Raw genomic sequence first — 19,870 nt, forward strand, 5'->3', positions numbered from 1 at the left:
AAGGAGGTTGCCCCCTCGAAGAGACTGATTTTGAAGTCTTTGATATATATTTTCTTCAATTTTGTGAGTTGGTTGCATAACAAATACTATGGTAATGGATACTAACCCTGGGATAAAAGGAGACAAAAAAGTTTTAAAAAGAAATATTCCTGAGGGAGAATCTGCCATAAATCAACGTTTATCTGACTTACTTAGTATGATGTAGGTTCTTCCCCTCGTGTAGGGGATAATGGATTCATTACGATATGAAGAACAATAGTTAGTTCATTTTTTAAATTACTAGACAACACACGATTTAAGTGTGCTATCACTGGATCATCGAGAAATCTATAGGAATTTATTTTTACAATGGAAAAACAAAAATCCTAAAGGTCTTATAGAGTATTTAGGAAATTTTCATCCTGTAGATCTCAAAGGGAGAGCTAAGGAGATGCCAACCAAATATACAAAGAAAAAAGGGCGTAAATCGAATAGGGAGCTACTTCAATCCACGAAAGATGGCTTGATCAATTTCGGATGGATCAATGAAATATTGACATATTTTTCTCCTTCTTAATAATGTTAATTATGAAGATCATATTGTGAGTAGTAAAGTAAAATAGAGATATCTTCGAGAAAATATCAATAGAGAAAAACCGTCCTTAGTTCTTTTACAAGAAACTAAGGTTTCCTATTTAAAATTATCCACTTTTGTGCACAATTGCTGGAAGGATTGTGATTTTATGAAATTGATGTTTGTGGCTATGTTGGTAGTATATCTATCTTGTGGACTTCCCTTGAGGTCTTCTTTTAGGATTGGATGGTGAGCCTAGGGGTGTTAACAGGTGAATTTAGATGCATTAGTTCCTCGAGACTATAAACCTTTCTTTTTTCCATGGCCCTCATATTCCTTTATATAAAGAGTTTTTTCTTCACAAAATAGAATGTCATAGCCACCTAATCTTGGGTTCCCACTAGATTATTAGGGGGATTTTAACTTAATCTCCCCTCTTGAGGAAAAAAATGTGGGATTCATTGTTTAGAGCAAGATTTAAACAACTTTGTAAATCTTTTGGGTAGACTACGATTGGTGGATGTTAGGATAAATAATAGCATATTCACTTGGAACAATCATCGAGTGGGAAATCATCTAATTGCTTGTAGACTCGATCATTTGCTAGTTTTAGAGTCCATTATCCATAAATATTTTTTTTGAAGCCTATATCCTCCCTTCAATTGGATCTCATCACTCACTCATTAGATTGGAAATTGATCTTAAGGAAACTCCCCGTAATCACCCTTTTCATTTTGAGAGCTTTTGGTTACAAGCACCAAATTTCTTGGAGAAGGTTAAAGTATGGTGGAACTAGAATTCCTTTTTGTTGCAAATATGTAATAAAATACATACGTTCTAACTTAAACTTAAATCCTTAAAAACTAAGTTGTGTTTGTGGAGTAAATCCAAATTTGGGAATATCGTTGATGATAAAAAAAAATTTAGAAGCCCAAATGGAGGATATTCAACAGTGTATCATAGTAAGTCACACTACTAATTTATTTCTCTAAGTGGCTTTTATTATTAATCACCTTGAAATGAGAAGGAAACAAGAGGATATTTTATGGTGACAAAAGTCACGGGTTCAATGGTTAAAGGAGGGAGAAAAAAATACCATATTTTTTCACAAATCCATGATCCATCATCGTCATATAAATTAGATTTTCTCATTGCTGGGTAGAGATGCTTAGTGTAAATTTAACCATCAAGATATTGAAGAATAAATTATTGCATTATTTCAAGATATTCTAACTTAGGCTTCTTATTCTCGTTAATCTTCTATTAATAAAATCGCAAAATGCATTCCACAAATTATTAGCCTGTAACATAATATAGATCTTATGTGGCCAATGTCTTATTAAGAGGTATAGATTGTTGTTATGGAAATTCCATCCAATAAGTCGTCTCGACTGGATGGCTTCACGACAGATTTTTCAAACCTTGTTGGAACTTCATAGGTTAAGAAATCATAGAGCTTGTGGAGGAATCTTACAATATTTAGTTTATGTGGAGCAGATTAAATGCTACATTCTTTACTTTGACTTCTAAATCGGGTAATTTAGAAGACCCTAGTGTTTTTAAGTGTATTTCTTTGTGTAATTCTATTTATAAGATTATCTCTACTATTCTACTCAATCGATTGAAACCCCTGATGCATTTGATTATCTCTCCTAAGAAAACTAAATTTCTTGAAGGAAGACACACTTATAATGCCATTGTTTCTCTTAATGAGATTCTTCATTTGTTGAAAACATTAAAAAAACCAGGGATGATTGTGAAGTTGAACCTCTATAAATCTTATGATCGAGTAAGGTACGATTTCTTATTACAAGTGTTAGATGCTTTTGGTTTCTCCTAGAAATGGATTTATTGGGTGTGCCCTCTCATCTCAACCCCCTTCTATTCTATTATAATTAATGGCTCTTCGTCTCATACTTTTAATCCTTCCTGTGGTCTTCGATAAGGGGATCCTATGTCTCCATTTTTAATTATTATTTTTATGGAAGGATTCGACCACTTATTTTCGTCTTCATACAATCAAGGAAGGATTAAGGGTTTAGAAATTATTTGGACTAGAACTCTCAATTAGAGCTCTCAATTTTGCAGGTCATTTGGTTCTTTACTAAGGTGACCCTCCAAGCATTGTCGATATATCATATGTCTACGATGTCTTTGCTAAGTCAAGTGATGCACACTCTTCTCTCTAAATGAACAAAATTTCTTTGGATATGGGCTAATAAGGCTAAACATTGGTCCTTAGTAGTATGGGAATCTATAGTTTTTTCCAAATGGGTAGGTGGTTTAGGCTCACGTGACCCAGCTATCATGAGTAATTCATTTGGGGCTAAATTGTGGTGGTGATGGATAAATGGTGGCCCTGAACTTTGGAAAAGAATTTGGTCTAGAAAGTATGCCCCCCAAATGTTGCAAGCTGATAAATTAAAATGAAATACTTATGTTGCAGGATCTAGCATTTGGAATTGGGCTCAAGAGAATCACATGGTAGTTCAAGATCATGCATTTTGGGAAATTCATAATGGAAATACAACTCGTTTTTGGGAAGATAATTAGCGGAAACTCCCTAAAATTTCCCAAGTAATACCCTTCAAAGGGATTTAAATTTTTACTTCTTCGTTGGGAGTAGTCAAACTTAAACATTTTTTAAATTTGAGGGTTGTGGATAATCATTAGCATGAATGGAAGCTACAGGAAGATTGACCTCAATCTCCTCAATAAATACCTTGGTTTAGTTTGCAAAAGGAGTTATTGGAAAGGAAAATTTGATTCTCTCATGGTTTTTATGTCCTTTGACGGGGTGCTAGGATACTTGGTATGTTCGCTATCAATGAAGCATATTACTTTCTTGCGGGTCATAATCTATTGGATTGGGGAACTATTTGGAATAAAATTTGGCCATCCAAGTTGTTTCCAAATTTTTTTACCTTTCTTTGGTTAATTATCTGTCATTGTATCCTTACTTGGGATCACATACAATGAAAAGAAATTTATGGCCCCTCTTATTGTTTTTTTTGTTTATTTGCGGAGGAGGATATGGACCATTTATTTCATACATGTCCCTTTGCAATACAACACTATTTTTTTTGGAAGACATATTTGGCTCTAATCATCATTTTCAAGGTCCAAATGGGGAATGGCTAGAGTAATGAAATCTCTTTATTTTTAATAATCCTATTGTTCGTACAACCTGGATATTGAGTGTAGGATTCATTTTATGGCACATATGGAAAGAAAGAAATGCCACTATTTTTCAAAATAGGGAATGATCAGTGCAAAGTGTGATAAATATCATACTTAAGAACGTCTGAGACACTATTTTTGCTTATCACTAGTCACAAGATGATTGGAAAGTAGAAGGTGTTGAAGTGATTATCTTATGTCATCTACAATTGTCAATTCATATGTTGGACCCTTGTTCCTTAATTTCGACACGTATTGTTTCACATCCCAACCCTTTTTTTGTATTTCTTCCTCCTTGCTATGTTAAGCTAATTTTTAATGGTGCCTCCAAGGGAAATCTAGGTATAGTAGGTTTTGACAAGATTTCCCGTGATAATATGGGTAAACCCTTACGTACTTTTGCATTTAGTTACGAGACTACAACGAATAACGTAGCATAATTCTTAGCAGTGGAGAAAGGCCTTCCATTGATATCAGGTTGTGGTTCAAGACTTTGTAGGTGGACAAAGATTCTAAGGTGGTAATTCATTGCTTGCATCGTCTTTTATCGGGTCAACTGATATCAAAAGTGTTACATAGCTGGAGGCTAGAGTATATAGTATCTTATATTAAGAATATCCTCTCGTAGTTGAATTATGTCTTGGTAACGCATTCTAGTCATACAACTATTTTGTGACAAACTATTTGGAAAATGTGGGCTATAAGTGGCATTTATTATATTTAGAAGATGATTGGTCACCTTCCTCCAAAACAATTGATAGAAATGTGCTAAATGAGCTACTGCATAAAGATGGTCTTAATCTCGATGGAGGCACGTATATTTTATAGTAAACAAATATCTTGTAGGGTGCGTTGGACATCAGGCCAAAGGTGACAATGGAGTGGTGATGTTTGAGGTCGGAGTATGGGAATATCAACCATCTAGTCTCGGGTATTAAATATTGCATGATATCTATGGATTTATTCAAAATTGCAAGATGGCAAAGTTGAGGAGAGGCCGATCCTTCTTCTATCTCAAATTAATCTCTCGTGTGGTTCACTATCCTCTGCTTGTGTGTAAGATGGTAGCAGTAGGTTGGAACTTACTATTAGTGTGTTGGGTTTTCACAATTGGACACAGGTCTTTTCTCTCATGGATGTTCATGTTCATGTGGTTTTTATTCCTATTGAGCCGGTGTTCATTGTGTTGTATTTACGCAATACTTAGTTCAGGTTGGAGTTCAAGTTGGTTGTGTGGATTTCTCTGATCCTCCTTTCTAGAGAGCCAATATCAAATCGATATAGGTTTTCCTTCTCCATTCCTTGTTCTGGCTAGTTGTGATGAGGGTCTTTGTGCAATCATTCTGTCGAGAACAGATGGTGGTTCCAAGAGAATGTGTGTATGTGGTTTATATTGCATGTGTTTGTTATCTTTTGTAGTGTCTATAGTCTGTTTTCACCAAATGGATTACATGTTTGTGTCCTATTGATGAGCCTCATAAATGGGTAATTATATGGGCTAATTTTACCTCCTAACCTAGTCAAACCAACCATTCTCTTATCTTATTACATGATTTTCTGATTATATTTATGCTTATAGAGTGAGTTGAGTTAGTTATTGTGCCATGTCGTCTAACATGTGTTTAATGTAGATTATTGATGAATTTCGAGGTCAAAGTCAAGGATCCAATGGACAAATGGCTGCAATAACTAGAAGTGTAAAAAGGAGAGGACTTATAGGAGGAAATGCCCCTCATTTTTTGCTCCTCATTTCGAATTCCCCTTCATTCAGCTCGGAGTACAAGTGGCTGAATCGTGCACTAGAAGGCAGCCGAGCAAGCGGAGGTTGACTAATGATTATCTCGAGTTTTGGGAGCCAAGCCCCCTAATTTGAAGGAATTTGTTGGTAGCTTCATTTGTATAAGTAGAGGGGCCTGGGGCCTCACTAGAGTCTAATTTTTGTTGAATTTTTTCTTATGTAAACTCTGCTCCGACTTCGAGCTTATTATTTTGTGACAATTTCATGTGATCTTCCTATTGTTTTGGAAATAAAGATGGAATCCTTTTTGAGTTAGCACTGATTTACCTAAGAGGGTCGAAGCTCTTGGGTTAGGGCCCAATCCAAGCAGCCAAGCTCCTATTTACTTGTATTTTTATGTTGTATTTCAGTTTGTAGATCAGGTTGCTATTAAATGTATTTCTCTTATGGTTAAGAATAGGTTGCTTTTGATGATCCAGTAGTTTGCTCCCATATGTGCTCTCTATAGTAGGTTAAGCAGTAATAAAAATAAGATTCAAAAGGCTAGAAATAGTTCCTTGGCCTCTTTTCCTCCCTTTGGGACCATGATTTGAGGCAAAGACCCTCTTGCTGCCCCGAAAACACAAATTTTCCTCATTCATAGGAATTCTAGTGTTTGAAGCTTTTTAGTAGGTTAATAGTCTAGTTTTGTTTGCTTTAGATCTTCTTCATCATGCTAAATTCTTTATTTTCAGTAGTCTTCTTTCATGCTTTCCTTTCTTGCAGTATTTATCAGCATTTCCTTTCATAGATCATAGTTTAGACTAGTTTGATGCAAAACTCTGTTTTTCTAGATGCACTCATTTCATTGCTTGTTTGATCTTATTGGTTGACTATCAGTTCCTTTGCAGCAGATCCCTTCTATAAGTAGGCCAGCTTATCAGCCATCACATTCTCCATCTGATCCATGCCCTATATGTCACCCAAATCTCTCCTCAATTCTGCCTTATCTTCTTGCATTTTCCATAGAACTTCTTCCTCTCTCCTTGAGCAAACCCAATCATCTTCCTCTCCCCTGGTGATTCTTGGTAGGCCCAATGCGTCCTAACACCTCATTCCAACCTTCATCCACATTTTTCACCCATTATCACACCCTCCAAACAGTGAAAGTTGCTCTCGGCCTCCTCCTGTAGGCCTCTTGTAGTGGCCCTGTTTTCCTCCTGTTCCCTCCTGTAGATTTTCCTGTAGGATTTCTTTTGAAGGCCGAGTGTGGGAAAAGCCTCTAGAAGACCACCTAAAACCTCTTAGGACCCATCCACACCATTCTACATCCTCTCAAGTCCCAAATCCACCCTCCAACGCCACCTATTCACTACCACATTCACACACAATAAATTATATGCATGTCAAATTCACATAAAAATACATAAAAATCCAAAAAGATGTTTTTGGCTTATTTACTTCCAGAAATGACTTTGTTAGATGTTGTTTACTTCCTTGAGTAGGTAATAGCATTCCTTTCATGGTTTTCATCGTTCTTTCTGCAAAAGTAGGATTAGTTGGTTAATTAGGGTTTACTAGGTTTGATTTACATTTTAGTCTTTCTCCTTTCTGCAGTTAGAGTAGCATCTGTAGAGTAATCTTTCTCTCCTTTCATCACATATAGAGCTTTTTCTGGAATCCATAGAAGTTGGCTTGAGCTCCTAGTGATCTTGCACCGGCTGACAAAGTGACAACCTGCAGTAAGAACTACTACTTGTGCATACAACACCGACGCTTCCAAGTTTGTTACGAACTACCGGGTTGATAAGAGTAAAGTAGGCAACCCAGGAGTTGCAGCGTTATTGCTGCAATATTGGTGCTCACCACCTATGTCTCTCTATATATTTACATAGTTGTGGCCGCCATATGGCATATTTGGTTATGTCTCATGTATCTCTGTAGTTATGCGTTTGTTATGATTGGTTAACGAGCTTATCACAGCCCAGTTTGGTGACACTGATCCAGATATTCGAGGGGAGGCCTCGAAGATCTAAAAAATTGAAATGGATCTTGGCGCAGGGGTGAGGCCCCCAAGATCTAAGACATTGAAATGGATCTTGTCGTGGGGGTGAGGCCCCCAAGATTTGAAAAAAAATTGCAGAAGAAAATAGGAGAACACACATTAAACAAAACAACCAAGAAAATTTTTATTAAAATAAAGAGTAATTGTAAAAGCTACATTGTGGTGGGAAATATGTCCTTTTATAAAATGTGACTTGTTACCTATAGCATTTTTCTAGTTATAATACCATAGATAAATTACATGGGTGGGTAGATACCATGGGTGATTAAATACCATGGGTGGATCTCACTTACAATACCATGGATGAATTAATACCATGAGTGGATTCCACTTACAATACTATGGGTGGATTCTACTTACAATACCACAGGTATATTCCATGAGAAGTTAATTACCATGGGTCAATGAATACCATGGGTGGATGTCATGTTCCATTTAGATCATTCCTCCCTCCGTAAGAATCAATGGTCCCCATTACTTGAAATTCCCTCCTAAGAATACTTTGTTGAACATGAAGATCCACTAAAGAGAAGAGTTTCATGTAGTTAATCCATAACCATGATGAATGAAGATCCGAGGATAGAGATACCCTGTAATTCTTATGAGAAACTGTGATACTGACAATGTGCAAAATAGAAAATGGAATTCGATGAAGTGTAGGTTGGTGGATGACCCATAACCATGACAAACAAAGATTTGAGGATAAAGATACCTTGTAATTCTTGTGATCAACTGTGATAGTAATAATGTGAAACCTAGAAAATGGACATCGATTACAAGGATTTTGTGCGGTTGACTCATAACCGTGATGCTGACTGTTGATGAAGTAGAAGGTGCCTACATAGCTTGGGGTGGGAGGCACATCTCCAAATAACTCAAGGCAGATGATTCTATGTTGAAATTTATGAATGTGAAGCATGTGCCTACTAAAGCACGGAGGGAGGGCACGTCTCCAAAGGGAACCCGCTTCGATTGTTGCTCCAAATATAAAAACTAACTTAAAATGGGCATAAGTCGGTCAATATAACTCAGAATATTTATTATGACTTGGTTCTGGAAATAGAATGACCATTTTTCATCTTCTTGTGTAATTGAAATCCCTATCTAGATGCTCTGGTAACTCAAATTCGCACTGCAACTGTCTCGCCGTCACAAAAGTTTCGAAAAAATAACTGATTTTAATTCAACGATATCTCCCTAATATGAAATTTGATTTGACCAATTTGTTTTTTGAAATTGGGTGATTTTTCAATAGGAGCTTAGATCTGCAATAATTTTTCTAAAATTTTGCACAAAAAATGCAAAAAATGATAGGAGAGTTGTCATCCATGAATTGTCATTAGAAACATTTCTGCAACACAACTGATTTTAAATCAATGATATCTCTCTCATATGGACTCTGATTTGGGCAATTTTTTTTTTAGTTTGTGTATTTATTTACAAGGAATCTAGATTGGTTATTTGTTTTTGTAAAATTTTCACTAAAATTTTCAGATTTGATCTCCAAACTCGCTACCAAAAAAATTCTTGCAAAAAAATGAAAAAAAAATTCTTGCCGCTTTGCTCAAGAAAGTGCTCTGTGGAGGTTGTAGCATGTGCATGAAGTTTGTTGAAGATTGCTAAAAAATTTAAAACTAAAATATGAGTCAAACCCTGATTCTCATGGTGTCGTAACCTGGCTCTGATACCACTGATGTAGATCTTGGGGGAAGGCTCTAGAGATCTGAAAATTTGAAATTCCATAAGAAAACAGGAGAACAAACATTAAATAAAACAACCAAGAAAATTTTTATTAAAATATAGAATAACTGTAAAAGCTACATTGTGGTGGACAATATGTCATTTTACAAAATGCGACTTGTTACTTATAGTCTTTTATTAGTTATAATACCACATGTAAATTCCAAGGGTGGGTAGATACCAGGGTGCTTGAATACCATCAGTGGATCTCACTTACAATACCATGGGTGGATGCAACTTACCATACCATGGGTAAATTCCATGGGTGGATACCGATTTCCATTCAGATCAAACACATTATCTTGCTAGGGCTATATGTAATTATTATCTATTTTAATCTAATTTTTCTCAGTTTATAATTTTTTTTCCAAAATTAGATAAGTTATTGATCTGTCTCAGTCATAGAATTCCATCTAAAGTAAACAAAATGATAATTAATATCCAATGTAGTTACCCATAAGCCTAAATTACACACACCAATTATTGATATCATAACCCACAGATTTATGCATCAAATACATATGTGTTCAAATATTAATCTTTTTAACTAGATTGAGTAGTATATATATATATATATATATATATATATATATATATATATATATATATATATATATATATATATATATATATATATATATATTGCGCCCGATTGCATGAAAAATCAGGATTTTGCGTAATATTTTCAAGCCTATTAAGGGCTTCTGATACATCCATTGTTCCTCATCCCTTCCCAAAGATTTTTTCCCATGCTTCTTACAAAAAATATAATTTTTGGTATCCTATGGCTACACAATCAACATAATTGACATAGCAAGTATATACATTTATAGTGTGCCATTCAAAAACATTTACAAAAACAAGTGAGCAACCAAATTATTCTTCCATTGGTGTTGGACTGTTCAGATCCAGTCCATTGAATTATTCTTCCTTTCTCTTGCTTTTATCCTCCATATTGAGCTTCAATAGCTCAATTGCTTGACGAAATGCATCCACCTCGTCTTCCAAATTTCAGATGTGCTCCTTCTTTTCCAATTGTTGCTCCTGCATGGCCAGAGAATCAAATTGTTGTTGTTGGATAAAACGTTGCAGAATTTCCAAATATTCCTGAATCATCAAATGTTCCTGCCTTTAGTTGTTACAGGCCTACTTGTTGTTCCTGCCTTCCCTGGATTTTCCATCCCTTGATCCCCTAGTCCTAGGCTCGCAGCAACGCTAGGAGCTGGACAAAACATTATCCTCTACAGTGTCCACGCTCATGGCAGTGACTAGAATGCCACAGTCCCCCAACTCCAATTTACCAAAGACCTCGAAATTTAGAATGTACACATAGTTCTACTCTAGAACCTCCACCTGTCTATGATTATCCCCACAATTCGTGGCCTCTCTCAAGCAACCAACTCTGTGTAAATTTACACATAGTAATAAGTCGACACTTAGATTCCATTTGCAGCTCCAAAATCCTCCAGAGACACCCCTTAATTTCGAAGCTTTGTCCCATAACCTACAACAGATGTTCATAATATCAAGCTTCGGCCGTCAAGCCTTCATAGAGGCCACCTAAGCAAAAATAAGCCTTAACCCATAATAGAATATCAAACCGTTACTCTTTAAATAGAAGGAGTAGATTTGGATATGGATGTTGTACTGGAGGTTAGTACTAATGGAGCTGGGATCCCCATGCTCATCCTTATTTTCCCAACTAATAACCATAAATTCCCAGGTCTTCTCCTATTCCTTCATCCTCGCCCACAAATTCTTCCCACGAGCAACAGGGAAAATATGATCCGAGTGTATAAATTTTTCCCCCGATCTTCCATTAACCTGCCTTTGGCTGTACTGGAATGCCAACCTTTACAACAAAATATATTCCGAGAAGATTGTATTCTCATGACCTATGATCACCCAAGCCCAAGTGTAGTACCTCCATGAAGGATGCAGACATGTTGTCGCAACAGAATAAGGTAACCCATGCCACGAGGCATAAGGATAGGACAAGCCAAGAAATGGCTAATGCGACAGGTACCAAGGAGTGGGGAAGGGGCCATAACGAAATGGAGAAGAGGAGGAGATATAAGAATGAGAGGTTGTTGGGATGAGAGGAAGAAAGGTGACAAAGGATAGGGAGGAGAGTGAAAAAAGGAGAAGAGGGGAGGGGTAGAAAGGGGCAAAGGGGGGGGGGGTAATGAAAACCTAAGACCAACTAATCTTGCAAAATCCAACTTGTTGATACTTTATAACCTCTTAGATGAGCCAAGAATGCCATCCTCAGACCAATAATATAAACCGATGAATAAGATTAGGGAATGGATACCATTTCATCAACCTCGTCCACTATAACTTTTTCTGCGTTCAACTGGAAAGCCAAATTTGCTTGCTTATTTTCTTCTTGGTTATTCCCTCTTAGGATATGAAAAAATGATACAAACTCAAATAATGGGATCATCCCTTGGGATCCCTTAATTATTTGATTAAGATTCATATTTTTTTCTACTGATCTATGTTCATATGATTTATAATAAACATCGAGTCTCTGATGACCTGGATCTTTCAAATGCCCTTTTTCTAAGCCAAAGTTAGGCTGAAAGACAAACCCTAAGCTTTAGCTTGATTGTTTTTCTTACCTAGGGCCCAAGCATACCTGCTTCAATGATTCCTTCAGGATTAATGAGAATCCCTGCCCCTCCTGCCACCCTGATCTGTTCAAATATTATTACAGCTCTCTTTACATCCATTTTTTTGTTTAAATGTAAATGTTTATTTGACTTGGATTTTTTTTTTTAATTTTCTTTATTGAATACTAATTTTTTTGTATTTCCCACAAGAAAATCCAAATGAAAATTTCATAAATGTATATGAAGCAACTTACAACTATAGTATATATACCAAGTGAATGAGAATATACTTATCCTTTTGTCTAAATGTTATCTCCATAAACCTAATAAAAAAATGTTCATGAAGAAGACCAATTAGCCACACCCAAAATCATGAAAATAAGTAAGTGTTCTATAAATATGTTGGTGTTATAGATACCATGTTGAATCAAAGTGATGGGAGAGATATATAATATACACCAATTAATCATTACTTTGTTACAAAAAATTATTGCACATTGGTGACTAAAACAATGAGTAACTGGGGAGAGTCACCAATGTCACCTTATCAAATGCCCCCCCATGTTTTATTTATAGATAATATCCAACACAAGACTTCCCCAATATACTTTATGGATCTAATTTATATTCAAAGAAAGTTAAGAACCCCATAAGGATTCTACTTTTATCATGACTAATCAAGAGGATCAAAAAATTAGTGTTTGTGGTGGATTGTAAAGGTGATTTTTGGATTTGACTTCAAACAATCCTATTTCTATTGAGATGGATTATTTCAACTTATATAGGCTCAAGGAAGGTCCCCAAACATGTAAAATTAAAATCTGTCCAATGTGATAGCAAAATAGATTGAAAAATAGAAAATTATTATAATAAACCAATTTACCAAAATGATAATAAATATCCTCAATACCTATGATAATAAATTCAAAAAAATAAAGGGCTAAAGCATGAGAAAAAATACAGACTAAAGATTTTTTTTTTGTAGAGAACATATAATATAAATAAACACTTTAGATGTTACCCCTAGAAATGGCTAAAAGAAAATGCAATAAAAATGATGCTTCATATTTTATAATATATTACAAGACAACTTCTAACCCTAGGATTAAAGAATCCAAGTCATTTAATGATGAAAATGAAAATTTTTGATGTAATTTAACCCGAAAGTACCCTAAAAAATAAAATAAAATAAAAATAAAAATAAAAGGAAAATGAAAATGAAATATAATAAAATGATGATTTTCACAAGGGATAAGACTAATGTCTTTCTGTAACTAGGGAATATGGAGTCGTGGATCAACATAGTTGGAGAGCATTCTAGTGGATATAGGTTCAAAAGAATAGGATAGGCCCACTCACTATCCCTAGAAATTTTAAGCAAGACTTCTCAATCTAAAAGAATGGCATAAGGGGATGGAATCCACTTAGTCATTAATCAAAATATTGGAAGAACATTTTCTTTAAGAGGGATAATGAAAATAAAATTCCATTACCACTTGCTTAATACTTAATTACCATCATCCATAAACATAACCAAGAAAAAGAAAGTTCACTTTCTTAGATCAGTATACTTTCATCCAAGATTTACCACTATCAATCCAAGAAAAGAGTACAATCCACATCAAAAAGTCCTCCCTAAGAGGTCACTCTACTTATAATCCCTAGGAAAAAAAGAAAAAAAGAGATATAAGGTACGAGAAGATAAGTCTCCATAGTGTGCAAAGATCCAAATGAGGTATCACTCCCACCATAAGTAGGAGAAAACTAAGCACTAGCTTCTATAATAGCCTAAATGAAGTAAAATCCTCAAAATGTAATGAATCCATGATATATGGTTGATATGTCAAGGTTGACCCTAAGAAGGTGCCTCATCAATGAGTAAAATATGTTAAAAATTCCATATGTCGATCATAAATTCCCTCTAAGAGTCACACATGTGAGTGAATGAGTGAAATGAGCATGACGTCATCCCCCAAAGTGGTGTATAATGTTATATATTCCATGAAAGGGTATAATATATCATAACAGGTCACGTCTCATTATCCAAAATTCACATCTCATTATCAAAAGGTGCCAAGTGTCTCATAACCATGTTAGGTGTAACACCCTCCTCCCACATCTACCTAAGAAACCATACCAACCAGGGTAAACATGCGATGAGAGGCTACTATGATTGGATTTGACCTCCTATGTGACCTTAAGGAAGTGGAATTGATGGAAACATATCACACGTACATTCAACATCAGCTTCAGGACCCTCAAGAACCAATCCAACACTTCAGATAACTTGCTCTTAGGTCCTATTGAAGTTTTGAACAACTTAAGACTCAGTAATTGTCATGCTATAGGCATGATAGCATCCAAAAACCTAGATTCACTCTCACAATCTTGCCTGTTATCGTCCAAGGACTCATTTTATTATTTTTGTGCTAGCACCCCCACGTTTTGAGCCACTTTTCAGGTCGAGAGCCCAAGTCACTTCCTAGAATGGAATGAGAACTTAGGAGTATTAAAATAACATGGAAACAATTATGCAAAATAAATAAGTTAAACAAGCCCTTAATCCAACCCCTACTAGCCATGACAGACATTTCTTCAAACATGTCACAAGCATGTAATCTATAGGTGTAACCAACATAATTAAACATAGGGATCTTGTACTTATCTGAGAATCGCTAAGAACCATTGTTCCCTCATGTCATTTGCTGCATTACCATCTATTAGACCATAGATACATTATCCATTCATTTACAAGTAAAAACATGTTGAGAACCATACATAGTTGTTGTCATAAAACACACATATAACAAACATAATAACAACATAAATACTCACAAAAGTACATCCATGTAGACTGCATATAATCCATCAAAGTGCTCGTTGAAATACAAGGAGAAATAACCTTTCATTAATGATGCAAAAACGAAACCCAGGATGGGACTTCCATGTTCCACCTGGCCATAGAATGATTGAGCTAAATCTCTCTTTAGCCATTCACCCCCGTGCCATATTCCAAGCTTGAAAGTGATACTCAAACCAAAAGAAACAACGAGGGCATACTGAGGCTAAACCACCTCACCCTTAGCAATAGAAATCAGACTTTACCGTAATCCATCTCGGATCACTAGGCCAACACAATGAACACATCATACCAAGCTTTACCATGATCTCCACCCGATCACTAGGCCAAACAAGCATGGATGCCACCAGATTTCTCCACCTACACCATGAGGAATTTTTATGTCTCCTAGTCTCTAAGGCTTTACCACAATCCAAACCCGTATAACCAAGCCCTACACCGAGACCCCAATCTCTCAGGATTTACAACAATCCACTCTCTAGGCTTTACTGCATATCCCAACTCCGGATTACTAGGCCCAACGGAGAGCAAACCACATTTAGGCTTTACTGTATATCCAACCATTCACCGATAAGGATTCCTAGGCCATCTGAGACAACAAAATCCTGGCTTTATCGCAACCCCGAGTCTGGCTCAGGGGTCACTAGGCCATATGTTCTATCATTTCGTAGATCCGCCTCGCTCAACTTCGAATCCATCCAGCAATCCAGCTCAACTAAAACGTGAGAACCCCATCACACCATGGCTATTCGAAAATGGCAAGGCTAGGTTGAAAACGTTGTTACACATAGAAAAAACCATGCCATAACAACAAAAGAACCACATGCAATACTATGCATGCCAAATCTATCAAGGAAAATACACATGTAAATCAATACCTGCAATGAATATTGATGTAGCTACTTGATCCTGCTTCTCCCTTCTTGATTTGTGCTTCCTCTTTCCTTCTTTTCCTTTCTGGATCCCATGCATAACCAAAGAAAAATCTTGAGCGAAGAGCTTACACTAACTAAGATCTTGCCAACTAATTCTCAAAAGCCTTTTTATGAATGACGCCTCTATTTTCTTAATTTTCTATCATTTCCCTTCAATTTCCTCCTCACATGAAACCTGTGATCTTTCACCTTCATTTTCTCCTATTTTCCATTATTTTTATAAATAAATGCCAAATAAGTGCCTCATGCATTTCCAAAGCCTTTGCCAATTTCCTTAGCCATAAACAACCAAATTAACACCCCCTATGATGTCCTACCCAACATTCATCTTGGAATACGTGTCCCATCACTATGGCTTATATATATTTTTACATGGAATTTTTAGGAGGGTTGTTACACTAGGTTAGTGCCAAAAGTAGCCATACATCAGCACCAAGTGAGATACCCAATCATAAGTGTAATACCCTCAAGCCAGGGCATGAGATCATTGAGGGAGAAGGTTCCATGAATGCTCCAAAGGGGTATAATATCATCATCACATCTATCATCATGAAGAGAAGGATTCACCTTAATCAAGAAGGTATAATTAAATCATGGGGGTCTCATGCCATTTTCATGGTCTACAAGCTAAAAATGATTTCTAACATCCCAAGAATGGTCCAAATAGTGATCAAAATAGAACATCCTTAGCCAAGAAAGGAGAGAGTATTCATCATCATCATCATCATGGTAAAAATGTTTTCTCCTTCATGGTGTACTATCATTTATGTGGTATCATATCATTATACATGTAGGGAACATACAAAGACATCAAAATAATACATGTTTCATGCCACATAAAAGGGTCATTATGTTATATCACTCCAAGAATCATCATTAAAATTAATAATAGTTCATGTTGAATACAATTTATCATGCCTAGATATGGTATATCCATCATGTATCCTATCACATGCAACACAATGCAACGAAGTAAATAGATCCCATAAAGCCCATTAAAGGGTATGTAAGTGTAAGATGAATATGGTCAAGGGGATATAGAAGGGGTCCATTAATGGTTGTTTTGCATAGCAAAGGAAGGTAAATAAATATTCATCCCATGATAATATTTTTTCAGGATTTCGTAATGTTCTGAGTTACCCTTTCCTTAATACTCTATCTCTCCACACTTATACTTTGTGTTTTATATTTTGTTCATCTTCCTCAATGTTTGATTGGGGCATATTTCTTTCATTTCACAATGGTTATAAATAATATATATTTATAGTTTCGTTATTAGGTGCACTATTGACATGTAATTTATTTCATAGGGCATCAAAATACTTCATTAGTTTCTTTTTGTTATATGCATTTAATGCATAGGACCAAAGGTGATGGTCTCACTTGAACAAAAATTACTCAATTTTCCTTGGATTTTGTGTTGCTATATCAATTTTATTATTATTTTTCATTTTGATGTTTCATAATTGCTCCTAAATTTCTTTTCATTAGCATCGTCCCCAGGCATACTAACTCCTTATTCTCATGGGAATATTAAAAGGTGTACCTTTAACGGGGATTCACATTTCAACCATGAACTAGAGTATGAGGGAAACATTGGAAATGTTATGTATAGTGAGGATAAAGGGACATATCTCTTTTCAAGCAATCCATAATATTACAACCAACTCCATGAAATGTTACTCTTTACTAGAAGAGGGTGATGATGTTTGATTGAAAATTAAAAGCAAGGTAAAAGTCACAAATAAAGAGTGTCTTGATTCATTTAGTAATTTTCCTGGTGATAAATAAGATGATTCCTATATATGAAATTAAGAAGCATTATAATTCATATGCACTATGGAGAGGTGGCTACTAGCTGGAAAATGGCATTATGGAGAAACAATTTCTCCAGTTTTTATGAATATAAATGGATGGGTAACACTAGTAGGTGTTGTTAGCATCAACCACAATTTTTGGGTGAATGTAGGAAATGACACCACCATTTATGATAATAATATGAACACAGAGAATTTCATTGAATTCATTGTGTCCATTTTCTCCCTTTAGTACCGGTGGGACATGTCATTGATTTATTTATTTGACATTCCTTTTTTAGTTTTGGAATGTCTCCTTGCAATTCCAATAATTGAGTAATACAAAGCATCCATATCTTAGACAATTCTACTTAACTTTGGTCGCCAAACACAGGGAAAATTGAAGGAATAAAATAATATTTAAATCTCAAATGATTTTCCCTGAGATTCACTATCACCATAAAAATGATATGATAGTGGAATACACTTTCAATTAAGTGTGAGCAAGTGCATGGCTAGGAATGGAGAAAAAATAATACGTGTAAAATGGGGGAAATGGAGACCACTATACCAGACTAGTCATATCCCACTCCATATGCTATTACATTATAGCCACATCAAGTAAGTGGAGGATTTGTAAAGGAAAATATTGAGATAGGAAGTGGAGATGTCAATTTGATAATCCAATGCAGAAAATTTTATAATATAAAGTGAGAAATGTGAAATTTTTAATCAATAGTATAATTAATTAATGATAAAATAATGATGAGTGCATTTATCCATAAATTCAAAGGAATTAATGTAGAAAATATCATCCATCTATGTAGATGAAACCATGAGAATATATTGATATCAATGATTCATGTTCACAATTTAATAAAGTTATTTTGACAATCTTGAAGGAAATGGACACCTATTCCCATAAAAAGTATGAACTAAAAATTTGATTGGGTGACTAAAAAAGAATTTATCATGCAATTTACTTAAATTTAAATTTCACTAATACCATGTCTAAATTCTTAAATTTTGAGTGTTAAATATCCAAATTAATTTAGTCTCACAAAATTCGCTAAAACAACTTAATGATTTCGAAGATTAAATTAATCAAATGATTAGAAGAAATAGTTATCATACTATTTACGTAAACCTAAATTTCACTAATACCATGATTAATTTCCTAAATGTTCAAAGTTCTCACCCCAATACAACTTAAAGATCTTGAAGATTAAGTCTCTCATCTTTCATTTCCTAAATGTTCAAAGTTCTCACCCCAATACAACTTAAAGATCTTGAAGATTAAGTCTCTCATCTTTCAAGAAAAGTGCGTATGAAATTGAAATGTTTATACATTCAACTTGTTGTTTCTGTATTGAAATTGTCAATATTTATAATGATGTTGGATATATTATCTTGTAGGTGTGTACATCATGTAAATGGTTGAATAGTTCACAAATTTCAAAAAGAGCATATATATATATATATATATATATATATAATGGAAGTTTAACACCATTGTAACCTCTTTTCTTGCCCATGATTTGTAAAAGCTATACCTTCTATTGCACACAAATTTTTAAAAAGGATGAGAGGAGGGATGATTGGTTAAATAATGTATCCTGGATCAGTTGGGTTAGCCCAATAGATATGTTTCTCTCTATGTTTTGGGACAAAACAAGAATGGTAATTTTTTTTTCACAATATATTGTATTGAAATAATGATAGAAGCAAACAATATACACAATATTGTAATTACATGGTTAAATTATGATAACTTCTCAAGGAGACATTGATAGGATAGGAAATGATTTTATTACCATGAGAAAATTTACAATTAGTCTTATGTCCTCTTTAATCTCTTAGGGTTCATAAAATGAAGGATGCATCTTTACATTGGTTATAATACCATCATTTTGTTTCATACACAGATACCATTAGAGTAACCATAACTAAAATTTTATTAGGTCATTTTATTTTACTTTTACATTTTCTGTTAAGTTTTGTCTTACTCTAACAATCTACACCTTGACAACAATGTTCCCGATACCTTGACCTTGCCAAATTCCTTTCATCATCTCTTTCGTAAACTAAGAGAATTCAAACACCACTGCATCTTACAACATTGATTTTGTAAACACCTTCACACAATTTTCTTGAGTGTGTACCTTTTTAAGATATAATCCACATTCATCAATGACATGTGTTACAAAACAATATTTTATACCAATATTCTTATTCTTATTATGATAATTTGGATTTATAACCAAATGTATAACACTTTTACTGTCGCATAATACAATTATGTTGGTCTACATTATTCCACATTCACCTAGAAGATCATTCAACCGAGTTCCTTCTTTTCAAGCATGTGAGACAAAAATATATGTTTCCTCTATGTAGGATAAAAAAATC

This window comes from Pinus tabuliformis, chromosome J (genome assembly GCF_031772625.1).
Source record: "Pinus tabuliformis cultivar Carrire ecotype Pingquan chromosome J, CPIR1, whole genome shotgun sequence".
NCBI classification, from domain to species: domain Eukaryota; kingdom Viridiplantae; phylum Streptophyta; class Pinopsida; order Pinales; family Pinaceae; genus Pinus; species Pinus tabuliformis.